This window comes from Tenrec ecaudatus, chromosome X, assembly GCF_050624435.1.
Source record: "Tenrec ecaudatus isolate mTenEca1 chromosome X, mTenEca1.hap1, whole genome shotgun sequence".
NCBI lineage: Eukaryota > Metazoa > Chordata > Mammalia > Afrosoricida > Tenrecidae > Tenrec > Tenrec ecaudatus.
This window is the reverse complement of record NC_134548.1, coordinates 147010881-147026500: the sequence shown is the minus strand read 5'-3', so window position 1 is coordinate 147026500 and position 15620 is coordinate 147010881. Positions and strand designations below refer to the sequence as shown.

Genomic DNA, 15620 nt, shown 5'->3' with positions numbered 1-15620 from the left:
TCAGCCATTTATTTCTTTTCCTGTACAATGAGTTAATACATTTGAGGTTGGGCAAAAGTGGGTTCAAAGGGTCTGAATCAACTTCCAAATGTGAATGCCTCTTGTTATCATGGCGCCTATGTGGACTTTCCTACAACCAAAGGGTAGAATAAGAGAGGGCTTAGACCTAGTTCACAAATAGATCAGTACAGTCTTGGCATGAGCCAGAAGTAGACTGCTGCCACATTGCAACCTCCTGAAGTGGTCAAGATGAGAAGATTTGGTCCTGGACTTGAGAGGAAAGGGTAGATGGATGAACCTGTGGGCACAAGAAGGAATCCAGGTGATGCAATGGTTCAACATTCAGCTGCTGGATGAAGGGTCATCAGTTCAAACTGAAAGGCCATCTCTTCACCCAGAAGCTCCATGGAAGCAAGGCCCTGTTGATCTGTTCCCATAAGGACTGCAGCCTAGAAAACCCTGTAGGGCAGTTCTGCTTCCTATGGACTTGCTATAAGTTGAAATTGATTCAGTGGCACACGGCAATAGCAACACAGGCACAAGTATATAGATTCTTTTGTCTCCAGCTAGTACCTACCAGAAAACATCGACCAAGTAGACAAAATAACATGTCTCGTGGGTGTTAGTCAGCATCTCTTTTGAGCGAACCCGGTTCTTGTACAAAGACCTGGTTCTTCATAATAAATGGGAAGCAGGTTACACACAGGCTCAACCTCTACAACAAGATTAATCTAGCTATTGTAACCGATGAATGCCCCAACATTCCACCACTACAGAGTAAACATGAGCCCAAAGCATAGCATCATTACTCAAGAAGTTCAGCCAGACATCTGATGGTAGGCCAAATACACAAGACCCCTTCTACATTAGGGAGGACAGCAACCCATCCTTATCAGAATTGTTATGTACTGTAGTTTTGTGATTGTGTATATAAAGAAAGCATAAGATCATTAAAAAGACGGGAAAGAGAAAAAATACCAAAATCAATGTCAGAAGGGACTCTGAAACTTGCTCTTAGAGTAGCTAAAGCAAATGGAAAAAATGACGAGGTAAAAGAGGGTGAGTAGGTTGGAAAGGGGGAACCGATTACAAGGATCTACATGTGATGTCCTCCCTGGGGGACGGACAACAGAAAAGGGGGTGAAGGGAGACGCTGGTTAGGGCAAGATATGACAAAATAATAATTTATAAATTATCAAGCGCTCATGAGGGAGGGGGAAGGGAAGGGAAAGGAGGACTTGATGCAAAGGGCTTAAGTGGAGAGCAAACACTTTGAAATGATTAGGGCAAAGAATGTACAGATGTGCTTTACACAAGTTGATGTATGTATATGTATGGATTGTGATAAGAGCTGTGAGAGCCCTCAATAAAATGATTTTTTAAAAAAGATCTGCACAGAAGATTCCAAAGAGAAGTTTGAGAAGACAAAGGAAACTATTAAAATGAAACCTGAAGTTTGGGCATGTGATCAGGAGTGATCACTCACTGGAAAAGGACACCATACTTGGTAAAGCGGAAGGTCAGTGAAAAAGAGGAAGACCCGATAGGAGAGAGAGTGACACATGGATTAACAGTGGCCTGAAAGGTAACAGTCGCGATGACAGCACCGGACCAGGCAGTGGTTCCTTGTGTTGTACCCGGGGTTGCTCTCAATAGGTGCCCACTCAGTGGCACTAGCCACAAAAACAACATAGGCAAAATATTGGATGATGGAAGAAGCCTCAGAGAAGATGGATGGAAGACGTTGATTCACTGCACCAAAGAGACTGGTGGACTTTCAACCATTGCAGGTGGCAGCAGAAGATTGCAAACACATGGTATTGAGGAAAGATGTCTAAGCTGCACTGAAAGCACTGCTGCCATTTTCTTGATAAAATTTTATTTCTCTATATAAATAAGTTCTCTAGAGAACCCAGCCTAATACAAAGACTATCAACAATGTATTTGCTAGGCAAGATGGAGAGAAAATTAGATCCATGTCTGGGAGAGAAATGTTGTATGGTTCACAGATCAGTTTACCAGAAGCTCACTACACTACCCCGGTTTAAAGGAGGGTATGGATATGGAGTAATGAAACTGGAGATATAAACCAGGAAAGGAGCCAGTGAAAACAAAAAGATTGGTACTGAGACAAATAGAAATAGGAATTGATTCATATAGTATCAGGTCTATCAAATATATATATGTATAAAATCTTACACCCATTGGTGTCTTACACCCAATGCACACATCATGAACCTATCCCACTTAGCATGAATGTGGACTGTTAGTTATTTTTAACCTAATACTCTGTAGAAAATGATCAGTTAACAAATTAGATAGTATTTTCCATGTTTCAGTTGTACAAACTACCATGCCAAATTATTGCTCAGGAAAGATGATGAGACAGTCTGCAGAATGGTAGTCAGAATTCAAGGTGGAGAAAAGTTACATCCACTGAAGTGGAGCAGAAGTCAGAGTGCAGGAGGAGTGATAACTAATTAGATTTTCCTGGACAGGCACACTAAACATTTTGAAAATGTCAATATTACCAACTAATACTTTAAAAATTGGATGCAATTCTGGTCAAAATCCCACCAGCATTCTTCAAAGAAATGGAAATACTAATCACCAACTTTACCTGGAATGGAAAGAAACCCAGGATAAATACTATTTAAAAAATAAAACTGAAGCAGGAGGCCTTTTCCTTAAAGACTTTATCATTGTATGGCCAGTTCAGCCGTTCAGTTGGCAGCTGAGTGCTTAGACACTGAGCCACAAGGCTCCTAGAGCATAGCTCTCGAAAAGGGCCATATCGAGGACTTGCATTCTTCCTCCTCATTGGCCTCCTCAGTCTCTTTTTACCGAAAAGAACCCTAGTAGGATCTCTGGGATCATTAACATTCCAGTACCCGAGTTAGAAAATCACGGGTTAATGGAGATGCATGAGGCCATGTACTTACTTTAATGATTTGTTTGGTTTTGTGCTTTCAGAGTTGCAATAATGCTCTTTCACCACCATCCTCCAGAGCGTGCATAAGCTCATGTTTCCTTCATTCATGCTGACCCCCTTCCTCACCAACTGTGCTGGTCTGGGTTGATTAGAGAAACAAATTCATAGATACGCATGTGTATAAGAAATAGCTTTATATCAAACATATATATATATATATATATATATATATATATATATATATATATATATAATTAAATACTTTTGCTGGGGTTCTTACATCTCTTATCACAATCCATACATTCATCCATGGTGTCAAGCACATTTTCACATATGTAGCCATCATCATTTTCAGAGCAGTCTCTTCCCACTTGAGCCCCTCATATAAGCTCCCCATTTCTTCCCCCTTCTTCCCCCACCTGCTCTCCCTCATGAAACCTTGATAGATTATTATTTTCGTATCTTACATCATCCTCCGTCACCCCTCACCCACTTTTCCATTGTTTGTCCCCCCTGGGAAGGCATTATAGGTTGATCCTTGTGATCAATTCCCCCTTTCTCTCCCCACCCTCCCCTAATCCTCCTGGTATCTGTACTCTCAATGTTAGCCCCGGGGGGCGGGGTATCTATCCTGGATTCCCTGTGTTGTGGGCTCTTGTCTATAGCAGTGTGCATGCTCTGGTCTGATTTATAAGGTAGAATTGAGGTCATGATAGTGGGGGGAAGGAAGCACCAAGAACTTGAGGAAGGTTGTGTGTTTCATCGGTGCTATACTGCACCTTGACTGGCTCATCTCTTCACTGTGACCCCTCTGTGAGAGGGTGTCAAATTGTCTTCTGATGGGCATTGGGTCTCCACTCCATGCCCCCACCCCATTCACTCTGGATATGATTTTGTTCTTTGTCTTAGGTGCCTGATACCGGATCCCATTGACACCTCATGATGACACAGGCTGGTGTGCTTCTTCCATGTGGCCTTTGTTGCTTCTCAGCTAGATGGCCGCCTGTTTACCTTCAAGCCTTTAAGGCCCCAGATGCTATATCTTTTGATAGCCAGGCACTGTCAGCTTTCTTCACCACAGTTGGTCATGTACCCATTTTGTCTTCAGCGATTGTGTCATGAAGGTGAGCTTTACAGAATGCCGGATTATTAGAACAAAGTGTTCTTGTGTTAAGGGAGTACTTGAGTCGAGGCCCAATGTCCATCTGCAACCTTAATTCTTAACATATACCCTGTTTCCCCAAAAGTAAGACATCCCCTGAAAATAAGACCTACATACAGTTTTGCCTCTCACTGAAACATAAGGCATCCCCCCAAAATAAGAACTCCCTGAAAATAAGGCCCCCCAAAGCTACCGTACCTCTGGACTCTGGACCATAGCGGCGTGTGCTATCGCGCAGTGCACTGTTGGCTGCAGTGCAGCTGGAGCAGACAGGAAGTGTGAGGTCTCTTTTAATAAAACAATAGTCAATAAATATGTACCATATTCTTCTTCATGGAAAAATAAGATATCCCCTGAAAATGGCCTAGGGCATCTTTGGGAGCAAAAATTAATATAAGACACTGTCTTATTTTGGGGAAGCAGGGTAGATATGAATACATAGTTCTATTCCCCTCTTAGTATATATAGATATATTTACATATGTACATGCCTGTGTTTAGACTTATATGTCCTTTTTCTGGTTCTTTCCTCTATTTCCTTTTACTTTCCTCTTGTCCCACCATCATGTTCAGCCTTCATTCAGGTTTAGCAATTTCTCACTGCAACATTTCCTGTGATTAAGCCCCACTAGGCACCCTTTTTAAAAACCATTTTATTAGGGGCTCATACAACTCTTATCAAAATCCATACATATACATACATCAATTGTATAAAGCACATCCGTACATTCTTTGCCCTAATCATTTTCAAAGCATTTGCTCTCCACTTAAGCCCTTTGCATCAGGTCCTCTTTATTTTTCCCCCTCCCTCCCCGCTACCCCCTCCCACATGAGCACTTGATAATTTATAGATTAATATTTTGTCATGTCTTGCCCTATCCGGCGTCTCCCTTCACCCCCTTTTCTGTTGTCCGTCCCCCAGGGAGGAGGTCTCATGTAGATCCTTGTAATCGGTTCCCCCTTTCCAACCCACTCATCCTCTACTCTCCCAGCATCGCCCCTCACACCCCTGGTCCTGAAGGTATCATCCACCCTGGATTTCCTGTGCCTCCAGCTCCTATATGCACCAGTGTACAACCTCTGCTCTATCCAGACTTGCAAGGTAGAATTCGGATCATGGTAGTGGGCGGGGAAGGAAGCATCCAGGATTTGGGGGAAAGCTGTATTCTTCATCGGTGCTACATCGCACCCTGACTGACTGATCTCCTCCCCTAGACCCCTCTGTGAGGGGGTCTTGAGTGGCCGACAAATGGAATTTTGTTCTCCACTCTGCACTTCCCCCTTCATTCACTATGGTAAGATTTTTTTTTTATGATGATGCCTTATCCCTGATCCCTTTAGCACCTCGTGATCGCACAGGCTGGTGTGCTTCTTCCATGTGGGCTTTGTTGCTTCTGAGCTAGATGGCCGCTTGTTCACCTTGTCTACGCCCTACTTGCTGTTGATTTTAGTTCACTTGTTCCCTTGTCCCTGGGTTGGTTCCCCCAATTTCTTTTCTCCCACCTCCCCTTCTCCCGTATCCCCCCTGAACCATTGGTCCCATTATTTGCATTTCAGAATTGTTTACCCTGCCTATCTTAACTAGATAGACATGCAGAGACATTAATAAGCACAAAAACCAGGCAAAGCCAAACAAAACAACAATGGAAGTCAAGATGAACAAAACCAAAAACAAAACAACCACAAAAAGAAAGCCACTGCCAAAAATGGAAAAGCCTATAAATAATTAAAGGTCTGTTTGTTGGCCTTCATGAGTGTTTTCCAGGTGAGTCTGATGGGGTGCCACACTCTGTCTCCAAAGTCTATTTTTGGTATTCCCCAGGGATTTCCTCACTTAGCTCCCCTTGCTGCTCTGTTGTATGCCTTTAGTGTTTCACCCCAGCGTGATGGGGTCAGATTGTGCACAATCCCCCCACTGTGTCTCCAGTGCTGTCCTCCGCAGTGCTATGGTTTAGTGAGGGCTGTCATGTCTCTCTGTGCATTGTCTTGTCTTAACAGCAATATCATTCTCGGGGCTTGGTGGGCCAGGATGTCCTCCCCTCCCTCTCCATCCTGTTCATTTCTCCCATGTGCTCTAATCAGACACACCCCTCTCTCCAAGCTGTAGCCCTAGTGCTGTCCTCCCACGTGCATCTTCTGGTGTGTGTGTGTGTGTGTGTGTGTGTGTGTGTGTGTGTGTGTGGTGGGTGGATGTCCACATAGTTGGGATTGAGGCCAGCCCTGCAGATCTCTCTTGGTTCCCTGGTACATGCTGGTATGTTGTATCATGTCTTTGAGCATTGGGTTGAAGATTGGTTTCTCTCTCTCTCTCCCTCTCTTGTGGAGATATAAACAATACCCTCCCCTGGAATGGGTTAGCACCCTGTTCCCCATCTACCCTTTGTCTTTTTTCCCCTCTTTTTCTTTTTCCCTTCTACTTAGTTGGCTGCCATATGTATCCCAGGATTGGTTTTGACCCCTGCCATAGTAGCTGGACCTCACCCCAGGAATGTAGGTATATAGTAGCTTTCCCCCTATGCCCCATTTTTTAAAGCTTAATTCAGTGGACTCATGTTATACTTGTCCTTTTGTGCTTTCCTCCAGTTCTTCCCATGCGGCAATGTCCTTCATGAGTTTATTGCATCATGGGAGTTCTTCCTTGGCTAGCCAGAGGTCAGATGCGGCCATGCAGTTTATTCAGGTGTTTTCTGGAAAGAATATGGGAAGCTAATATTTTGATCCCTAGAAATTGTCTTGGGTCAATTCTGCTTGAAATGGTGAAAATGACTGTGATAAATGTGAATCTTGAGCTCGGGTGGAAAAATTGCCTCTAGAACTTCTCTGAGAGCATGGCTGACAGAGGTCAAAATGACTGACAGAATGTTCCTGCCCTGGCTTGAGACAATGCAACCAGAGGCCTAAGGCCTTATGGGATAAGTTTAGATAAGGATAGAATTTGATTATTTTAAGATTGAGTGTAGTATCTGGCTCTACTAGGTTTATTCTATTTTTATAGAGATAATGATTGATAAAAATGATTATTGGGAAGTAAAAATAGTTTGTTTCCTCAATATACAATTACTCTTTGATATAAAGCTCTTTCTTATACACATGAGCTTCTATGAATTTGTTTCTCTAGTCAACACAGACTCACACAGCAACCTTCCAAAGAAAAACAAAACTTTTGTTGTAGTCAAGGCATTTCAGTGGCTACAGAGTCTGATTACGGCACCTTCTCCAAACTTGTTCACTACCCTTGCCTTATCTACTAAGGAGACACAAGTGCCTCCCTCAGGGAAGTGTTAACAAGCTTTTTGCAAGAGGATCGCTGAAGACATTGGTCTATGTTCATATCTTGAAGAAACTTGAAATCTTGAAGAAATTATCAGCAGCAATTGACTACCCTGCATATGAATAAGAATTTTTTGGTCCCACAGATAGGACAAACCATTTCTAAGAAGCTCAGCACTAGTGACTATGCAATCAAAAGACAGCACCCTGGGAAACGTGCAGTGTACAGTCTAGCCTGTGGCAGATGTGGTAGACCCACGTTTGGGAACCCCACACCTGTTTTTATTCTGTTCAGCATGATTTCCCTTCCTTTGGTAGACTAGCACTTTTCTTATGCACTCCGAGATAAGTTAAAAAAGCAAAATTCATTTGGGTTCCAGGAAACTGATCTCCCCTAGCAACTCCATAGCAAATTCCAGAGGAGATAACTTCAATTACAGACTCTCTCCATCAAAACAGCCATATTGGTTGGGCCTACTTCGAACACAACTGTAAACAGCTTCCACTGCATCTGTAAATGGTGTAATTTGAGGAGTGGAGTTTCACAGTGTGATTTCTGGGACTCTGGTTCACACGGTATATATGATTAAAGGCACAGCCACCTTCCCCAACTTTTGTGGACTGCAGGCAGCTAAGCAGCAGGTGTGAGATCAGTAACAGCTGTCCCTAAAATATACAGGGGCCACAAATCTATGTGCATGCTATTTAGCAAATAACCGAGTACTGCTCCCTGTTCACCACAAAAATCTTACAGTGTACTCCTGTTATCTGGGCTATCCTCCAAGTTCAGAGTTGGACATCATTTGAGAAGCCCCCAAAGATGCTCTTGTTCTTTGGTGATTGTTAATACAATCATACAGAGAGACATCGTAGTCACTGTACACATAGTTTAACTTGAGAGACTGTATGCTGAGGAGTTCTTTTCTTGATGGAATTGGATGGACTTCGGCCCATTGGACGTGAGGTCTAAACGTGGCCGATGGGTGGGAGAATGGTTTCACCATTGAGTCTCTAGGAAACAACCAGCCCCTATGCATGAAATATGGTGTGGACTTAGCCCAGTAGCATCGATGCTAAAATTGGAAATGCTACAGGAAATATTAGCATTTCCCTGAATGGACGGTGAAATGTGGTTTGTTAAACAGGTACTGCCATTGTCTGGGTTCAGCGAAACTAATAGAAAATGAATAACTAGAACGGAATGAGAGAGAATGTTGTGATACCATCCTCTGTCCAAGCTATATGGGGCTACCTGCAGCTGATAAGCCCTTGCTCAGTCTTCAGTGAAAGTATGAGCAGCTCGGCAGCTTTCTCCCTTTGTCTTTTTTTTCTTAATAAATCATTTTATTGGGGGCTCTTACAGCTCTTATAACAATCCATACATCCATTGTATCAAGCACCTTTGTACATATATATGTTGCCATCATTATTTTCAAAACATTTACTCTCTATTTGAGCTCTTGGTATCAGCTCCTCCTTTTTCCCTCCCCACCACCCACCCATCCCCATGACCTCTTGATAAATTATAAATAATTGTTATTTTCATATCTTACATCATCCGGTGTCTCCTTTTGCCCATGTTTCTGTTATTCATCCCCTGGGTTGGGGGTGGGGGTGTTATATGTCCATCGTTATAGTTGGTTCCCCGTTTCTCCCCCATCTTCCCCTACCTTCTCCCTCCCTTCATGGGATCACTACTCCCATTACTGTTCCTGAGGAGGTTACCTGCCCTGAATTCTTTGTGTGGTGAACTCTTTATCTGTACCAGTGTACATGCTGTTGCCTACATGGGTTAAGGTAGGAATCAAGTCCATCAATGACACCCGCTGCCTAGCTTCACAGTTTCAAGAACAAGGAGAAAGATATTAGGAAACGAGGTGCATAGAGGTGAATGTGCCGCTGAGCGAAGCTAAGCAGGGGGAGCAGATGCTGACAAGGAGAAAGGTCAGCTCCTTCCCCGATGGTGCTACATCTCCATTGCAGGAAAACCCAAAGAGCCAGGGTTCTGTACCCTGGTCTGTGGACGACATTGTCAGAGGCAGCCATGGCAGCCATTTGGAAAGCCAGCAGGTGTGGCTGCCCAGCTGCAAGCATACTGCTCTCTGGAGAAAGACACCCTCGCCCTCCCCCACCATAGACTGCATAATCGGGTCGGCTTGATTCCAAAGTTTGTGTTCTTCTTGGGCAGAATGAATTGTGGCCCCATGGAGTTCGAGTCTGCTTGGGCGCTCACTAACTCTGCTTTTGGGACATCAGAACAGGCTCAGACTGTGGCCGAGGGAGGTGCACTCCCAGCATTCTTTCCTGGGTTGCCATTGCTGCATGCTCACATCCGTGACCAAAGTGACTAGGCTCTGGGCAACACTGCTGGTGATGGCTCCCCTTCCCAAGACTTGGTCATCAGGAATGGTGCAATTGACCCTCTGTTGGCCCTCTTGGCATTTCCGATATGTCTTCTTTACTATGTGGTTAGTTGCAGAATCTTACCTGGACACTTTCACACCTCTGTTGAAACAAGACTCCCACGGCCCCGTTAGGTGCTGTTGAGCACATTCTCCCTACTTCAGTTCATCCCAGAAGTGTTGGTTAGACCTGCTTGGCCTTTTCCTCTCTTATGGATGGTCCAAGTGAACAGATTGAAATGGCGGTGAAAATGGAGGTTTCGTCACAACTGGTGAAGCTTCTTAAAGTGACTGAATTGCCCATGGTGACTCCTGAACTAGGAGCCTTAGGGAATATTGTCACATGGTGGATGAACAGACTCCGGTTGTAATAGAGACAGGAGCACTTGCTGTTTTTCCCAGCCTGCTAACAAGGATCCCCAAAATGAACATTCAGAAGGCAACTACCTGGACTATGTGAAATATCACAGCAGGCCATCAGGACCAGATACAGCAATCCAGGAATCATGGCTCATCAACATTCTCCTTCACTCGACTTTAAGACTCAAAAAGAAGCTATCTGGGCTGTGGCCAACTATCCAAGCAGCGGAACTATCTAGTGGATAGTCGACTTCGTCCACTGTGACATAATAGAACCATGGGTGAGTCTTTTAATTACGAAGGACACCAAGATTTCTTTGGTTTTTCTGGGGCCATTTCAAATATCTTTGAAGCTACTGAGACAATGAGTGAAACAGAGACACTTAGTACAATGATTGCAAAATGTAGAGGCTTGGGTAAGATTGAAGTTCTGCAAAACCATAAAAATGAGTCTGTGTACAAGGATTCCTTGAACTTGATTGAGAAAAATTTCTCCACAGAGGAGGAAAAAGATTGGAATGTTTTACAAAAAAACCACCTCAGGAGGACATGTCTTCCACGGTCCGGGTGGCACCAGGATCTTTTTAAGACCGTACAGCTGAGTCTTAAGGTTGTTCGCTGTGTACTTTGCTTGGTATAAGTTTGACTTAACTTTGTGGACAGAGGACAAATCATGTCCACAAGAGAACCACAAACAGTCAGCTCTAGTTGGTATTAGATAGACAACTATAAAAAGGGCTGGGAACACTCAGAAGGCAATGCCCACTCAACTTAATGTGGAAGCTTTTATTTATAATGGGTAAACGGAAACACTGTGACTTAGATGGCAATATTTGAATAATCATTTGTCTGCAATGACCCTTCAGGGTCATTGAGGAGCACTGGGGGCACAGTGGGATGGCTCACTAGAAGGTTGGCAGTTTAAGCCCACTGACTGCTCCATGGAAGAAAGATGAGGTTCTAAGCTCTCAAAAAGGTTTTCGGTCTCAAACACCTCCTGGAACAGTTATTGTCTGTCGTACAGGGTAGCTATGATGCACAGTGGAATCCACCGCAGTGGGTGTTCGAGTTTTGACTTCAGTGAGAAAAAGGGAAGGGCAGGCTGTGTCATTACAAAGCCAATCCTAGAGGGGGCAGCAGAGCCTGACAAAAGCATTGCATGGGCCCAGACAAGCAGCTACCATTCATTGAACATCAGCTCAGTACCATCCTTGCTTTCATCTCGCATTGCATTTCAGCTGCTTGCCTTTTCTCCTGGCAACCCAGCACCCTACCAAAAACCCAGCTAGCTATCTTCTCTGATTCTTTACAGCTGCGCTCCTGAACGCTACTTGAGGAAACAATTAAAAAACCCGTGGTTTGGTATTCCATCCCAGCCCGGCCCTGTGGACTTCTGACAAGTGTTGTTTCTGTCTCCAGGACAATAACACTTATGATGTGGTCCCTAGATGAGAAGAATCATGTGTCTTGGGAACTTGAACAAAATGTACAATTGGACATCATCAGCCATAGCTGCTGAGTCAGAAACTCTGGGGCCGAGTCTCTGTATTTTAGTAAACCCTCTCCCCTTGTCCTTTGCCCTCCCTTTCCCCTTTCCCTCTCCCCTCCACCCTTCTCCTCTTTCTCGCTTCTCTTCTTCTTATTCTAACTGGCAAATATATCAGTAACAACTGTACACCTGCAAAAGGTTTCATTTGTTACATGCTGGGCCATATAGGTGTATATCAAAGAGCAAATGCCGAATCTGCTTAATTACCACCAAACACCTTTGTTTTCTGGTTTGGAGATTTAGGGGTATGGTCTTTGGATACAACCCAGTCCATTGGCTCAATAATGTGTTCAGTGATTCTGGTTGTGCCTGGTTTCTGAAAAGTGTACACGCAGGAATCCCAGGCACAATTGGTTTGCCTGAGACAGCAGAGGAGGAAGGCGATCCAGGAGGAGGGGCAGGATATGCAATGTGTGACAAATTGCCTCTATGAACGCCTTCTTTGCCATGAGACCAGGAAAACTAGGAGGAGGCTATGGCATTTGTGGATAACTGCCTCTGTGAACAAGCATCGCCATGAGAGCAGAACTGGATGGTGTCAGGCGACTGTGGCGAGACATTTTAATCAAAGAAGCAATCCTGATCAAAAAGGAGAAAGTTGTGGAAGATCATTTCAAATTCTCATGAAATCCAGACTTTATAGAGCAGTGGTTCTCAACCTGTGGGCCATGACCCCTCTTGGGGTTGAATGACCCTTTCACAGGGGTTGCCTGATTCATCACAGTAGCAAAATGACAGTGATGAAGTAGCAACAGAAATAATGTGATGGTTGGAGTCACCACCACCTGAGGAACTGTCTGAAAGGGTCGCAGCCTGAGGAAGGTGGAGAACCAGTGCTCTAGAGCCACTGAGGCTGGATGACCTCCTGGCCTATCAAAATGATTTCCCAGAGAGAATCATTAAGCTGTAAGCCTTCAACCAAACTTCCCTGCAGTCATCTTCACAGCAAACAATAAAAACAGCAGAAACTTGAAAGGTTAAGGGAGACGCTTAGGAACCAGTGAGTTGATCTTAATGATGGTGGGAGAATTAGGGGACAAAAGAGTGAGTATAGTTGCACAACTTGAAGAATAAACAATGGCATTGAATTGTGCATGTAGAAATTCCTGAACTGGTATGTGTTATGCTTTTTATATTTTCACCCCAAAATTTTATTTAAAAAAATTTTAAATGTATTCAATACTTTTACTGAAGTCCCTTACATCTGTTATCACACCCATACATTCATCCAGTGTGTCAAGCACATTGGCACATATGCTGCCATCTTCATTTTCAAAGCATTCTCTTCCTTTGAGCCCCTGATATCAGTTCCCCACTTTTTTACATTGGACAATTGGCTACACACATTAAACCCTAAACAAGCATGCTAACAGATATTCCTAAGTAATGTTAGCTAATATGTATTGCTGTTGGTATACAGGATGTGTCTAGAATTGCATCAATCACCTCATAACACAAACCTGAGGCATGTAAAGTTATTATTCTCCCCTTATCATACTTTGCTATGCATGCATAAATACATGCAGAGGCATCAAAAGCTTATGAAAAATAGACTTTAAAGCAGTGGTTCTCAACCTCCGGGTCGCGACGACTTTGGGTGTCAAACAACCCTTTCACAGGGGTCACCCGATTCATAACAGTAGCAGAATGACAGTTATGAAGTAGTAATGAAAATAATTTTATGGTTTGGGGGGGGTCAACACCACATGGGAACTGTATTAAAGGGTCGCAGCATTTGGAAGGTTGAGAACCACTGCTTTAAAGATTCTGGAATATTTTCATGAACCTTTTGAAACCTCTTTGTGTATATACACATATATTGGTAACAATGACTAGAATTTGTCATTTGAATAATCTTAATATGCATAGTTCAATGACATTGAATGTGTCCATCATTTTGTTGAGCCATCACTATTAACCATTCATAAATTTTTTCATCACCCTAAACATTTGTGTTTTACTTACTTCCTCTCTTCTACCTGCCTCTGGTAATCACCAATCAATTTTGATCACTATGCCCTTGTCGACTCTATATATTTCAAATAAGTAGGCCATATGACATTTATCCTTTTGTGACTGACTTACATCACTCACCATAACATTTTCAAGGTTCATCTATATTGTACCATGTAGGACTTTGTTTCTCATTTTGCTTGAATGATATTTCATTGTTAGTATAGTATTATGTCTATCCATTCATCTGTAGATAGACACTCTTTCCACCTTTTGAATACTATGATTACAACAAACATCTGGATACTATGACTATAATAAACATCGGTTAGCAATTTCTGTTTGCATAACTACTTTTAATTCTTTTGGGTCCTCCAGGTGATTCTGATACACAGTCAAATTTGAGAACCATTGTGTGCCTAATAAACTCCTATTTTTCAATTACAGGGAGTTCCCATTTACCAAGTTACAAAGGAGCTGTGTCCCTAAGTGGAATTTGTGGGTAAGTCACAGCAGGTGCCTCCATGGCCTGAATTGAGTGGAAATAAAGTCTGGAACTCTTTTCAATTATCTACAAGCTGTACATGCAGGAATTGAAGGTGATTCTGGTGAATAATATATTGCCAGTAGGAGTTGCTTCAATTGTTTCAAAATAAGGGCAGATGTATATAAGATTAAAGAGCAAGCAGGAGTTGTCAGTTACTCAGATATTCATAACCCATAGACTTAATATATTGAAAACTCCCATCAGTTTCAAAACTCCAGCACTTCAAACGTTTCCTTTATTTTTGTTTAAAAAACAACCACACAGAGACCTTCGAGTTACTAGTGGATGTGCTCCATTTGCCGATAGCCCATCACCAGGATGCCTGTATCAGGATATAACCTTTCCCCCATCCCACTTTTCTTAGTAGAATAGGGTGCGTTACAACCAGCCAGGTAAACCCTGTAGAACTAGACATCTCTAGATATCTATCACCCTCATTTGTGCTGAAGACGGTCTTCTCTTGTGTCTTCCTTCCATTAATTAACCATCTTCTGATCTATTTTGAATACATCTATACTATAGATTCTATAGACCTTTGTTCACCTGCCCAAGTTCTCCCAGCCCCCCATTCTATTTTCTGAATTATTGTTTCTCTACCCATCCCTTAAATATAGATGTTTGCCAAGACTCTGTTTCCATCCTCTTGTCTTCTCATTTTACTAACTCTAAAGTATTTGTACAGTGATGACTTCCAAATTTGTATCACCAGGCTAGGCCTTTTTACAGAGCCCCAGGGAAATTTGTTGATTGAATAAAAATAAAATTGAGTATTTCTGCAATGCCTTCACATGGCTACACCCTCCTTCGCTTGAACACCTGGGAGTCATTCATAATCCTTTCTTCCCACTATACAGGAGATTTTGAGCAATTGAGTTGGAAAAAAACACATGAGAATTCACAAGAGGGACTCAAGATAAGCATCAAAGAGCTTGGCAAATAAGAGGCGCTCAAGAAAAGATCGGGCAGAAGGAGGATGGGCCAGGGCGGGAAGAAAAGGACCCATATAAACGTGTCAGGTCAGAAATCTGGGAGCTACTTCGCCAAACACAATGAAACCGATTGTGCCTGTGACAGCATGGGATCTGATGGAGATAAAGAAGAAAAAGAGTGGCAACCCTCAGGAACGGGAGAAAGGCACAGCTCTGGAATTTGTGTGAGAAGTGGGAACAAAAATGGACAGAAAAGTGCACTTGGGTGCATTGGATCCTGACTCACAGTGACCCTCTAGATTCTCTAGTATAGAATGCAGTCGAACTGCCTCATCGGGTTTCCTAGTTTCTACATCTTCAGGAGAGTGGATAGCCCTAGCTTATCTCAGGGTGCAGCTGGTGGGTTTAAACTGCCAGCCTGGAAGTTAGCAACCCAAGTGCTTAACCCACCACCTGAAGCCCATCATGGAAGAGAAGACAGAGAGACAGGAGAAGGGAATGGCGAATAATAACAATT

General features: G+C 43.1%; 1 pseudogene; it reads left to right on the top strand.

Moving 5' to 3' along the window:
- The first annotated feature begins 9179 nt into the window (after positions 1 to 9179).
- Positions 9180 to 10727, top strand: LOC142433775 (importin subunit alpha-1 pseudogene; annotated as a pseudogene).
- The last annotated feature ends 4893 nt before the right edge of the window (positions 10728 to 15620 follow it).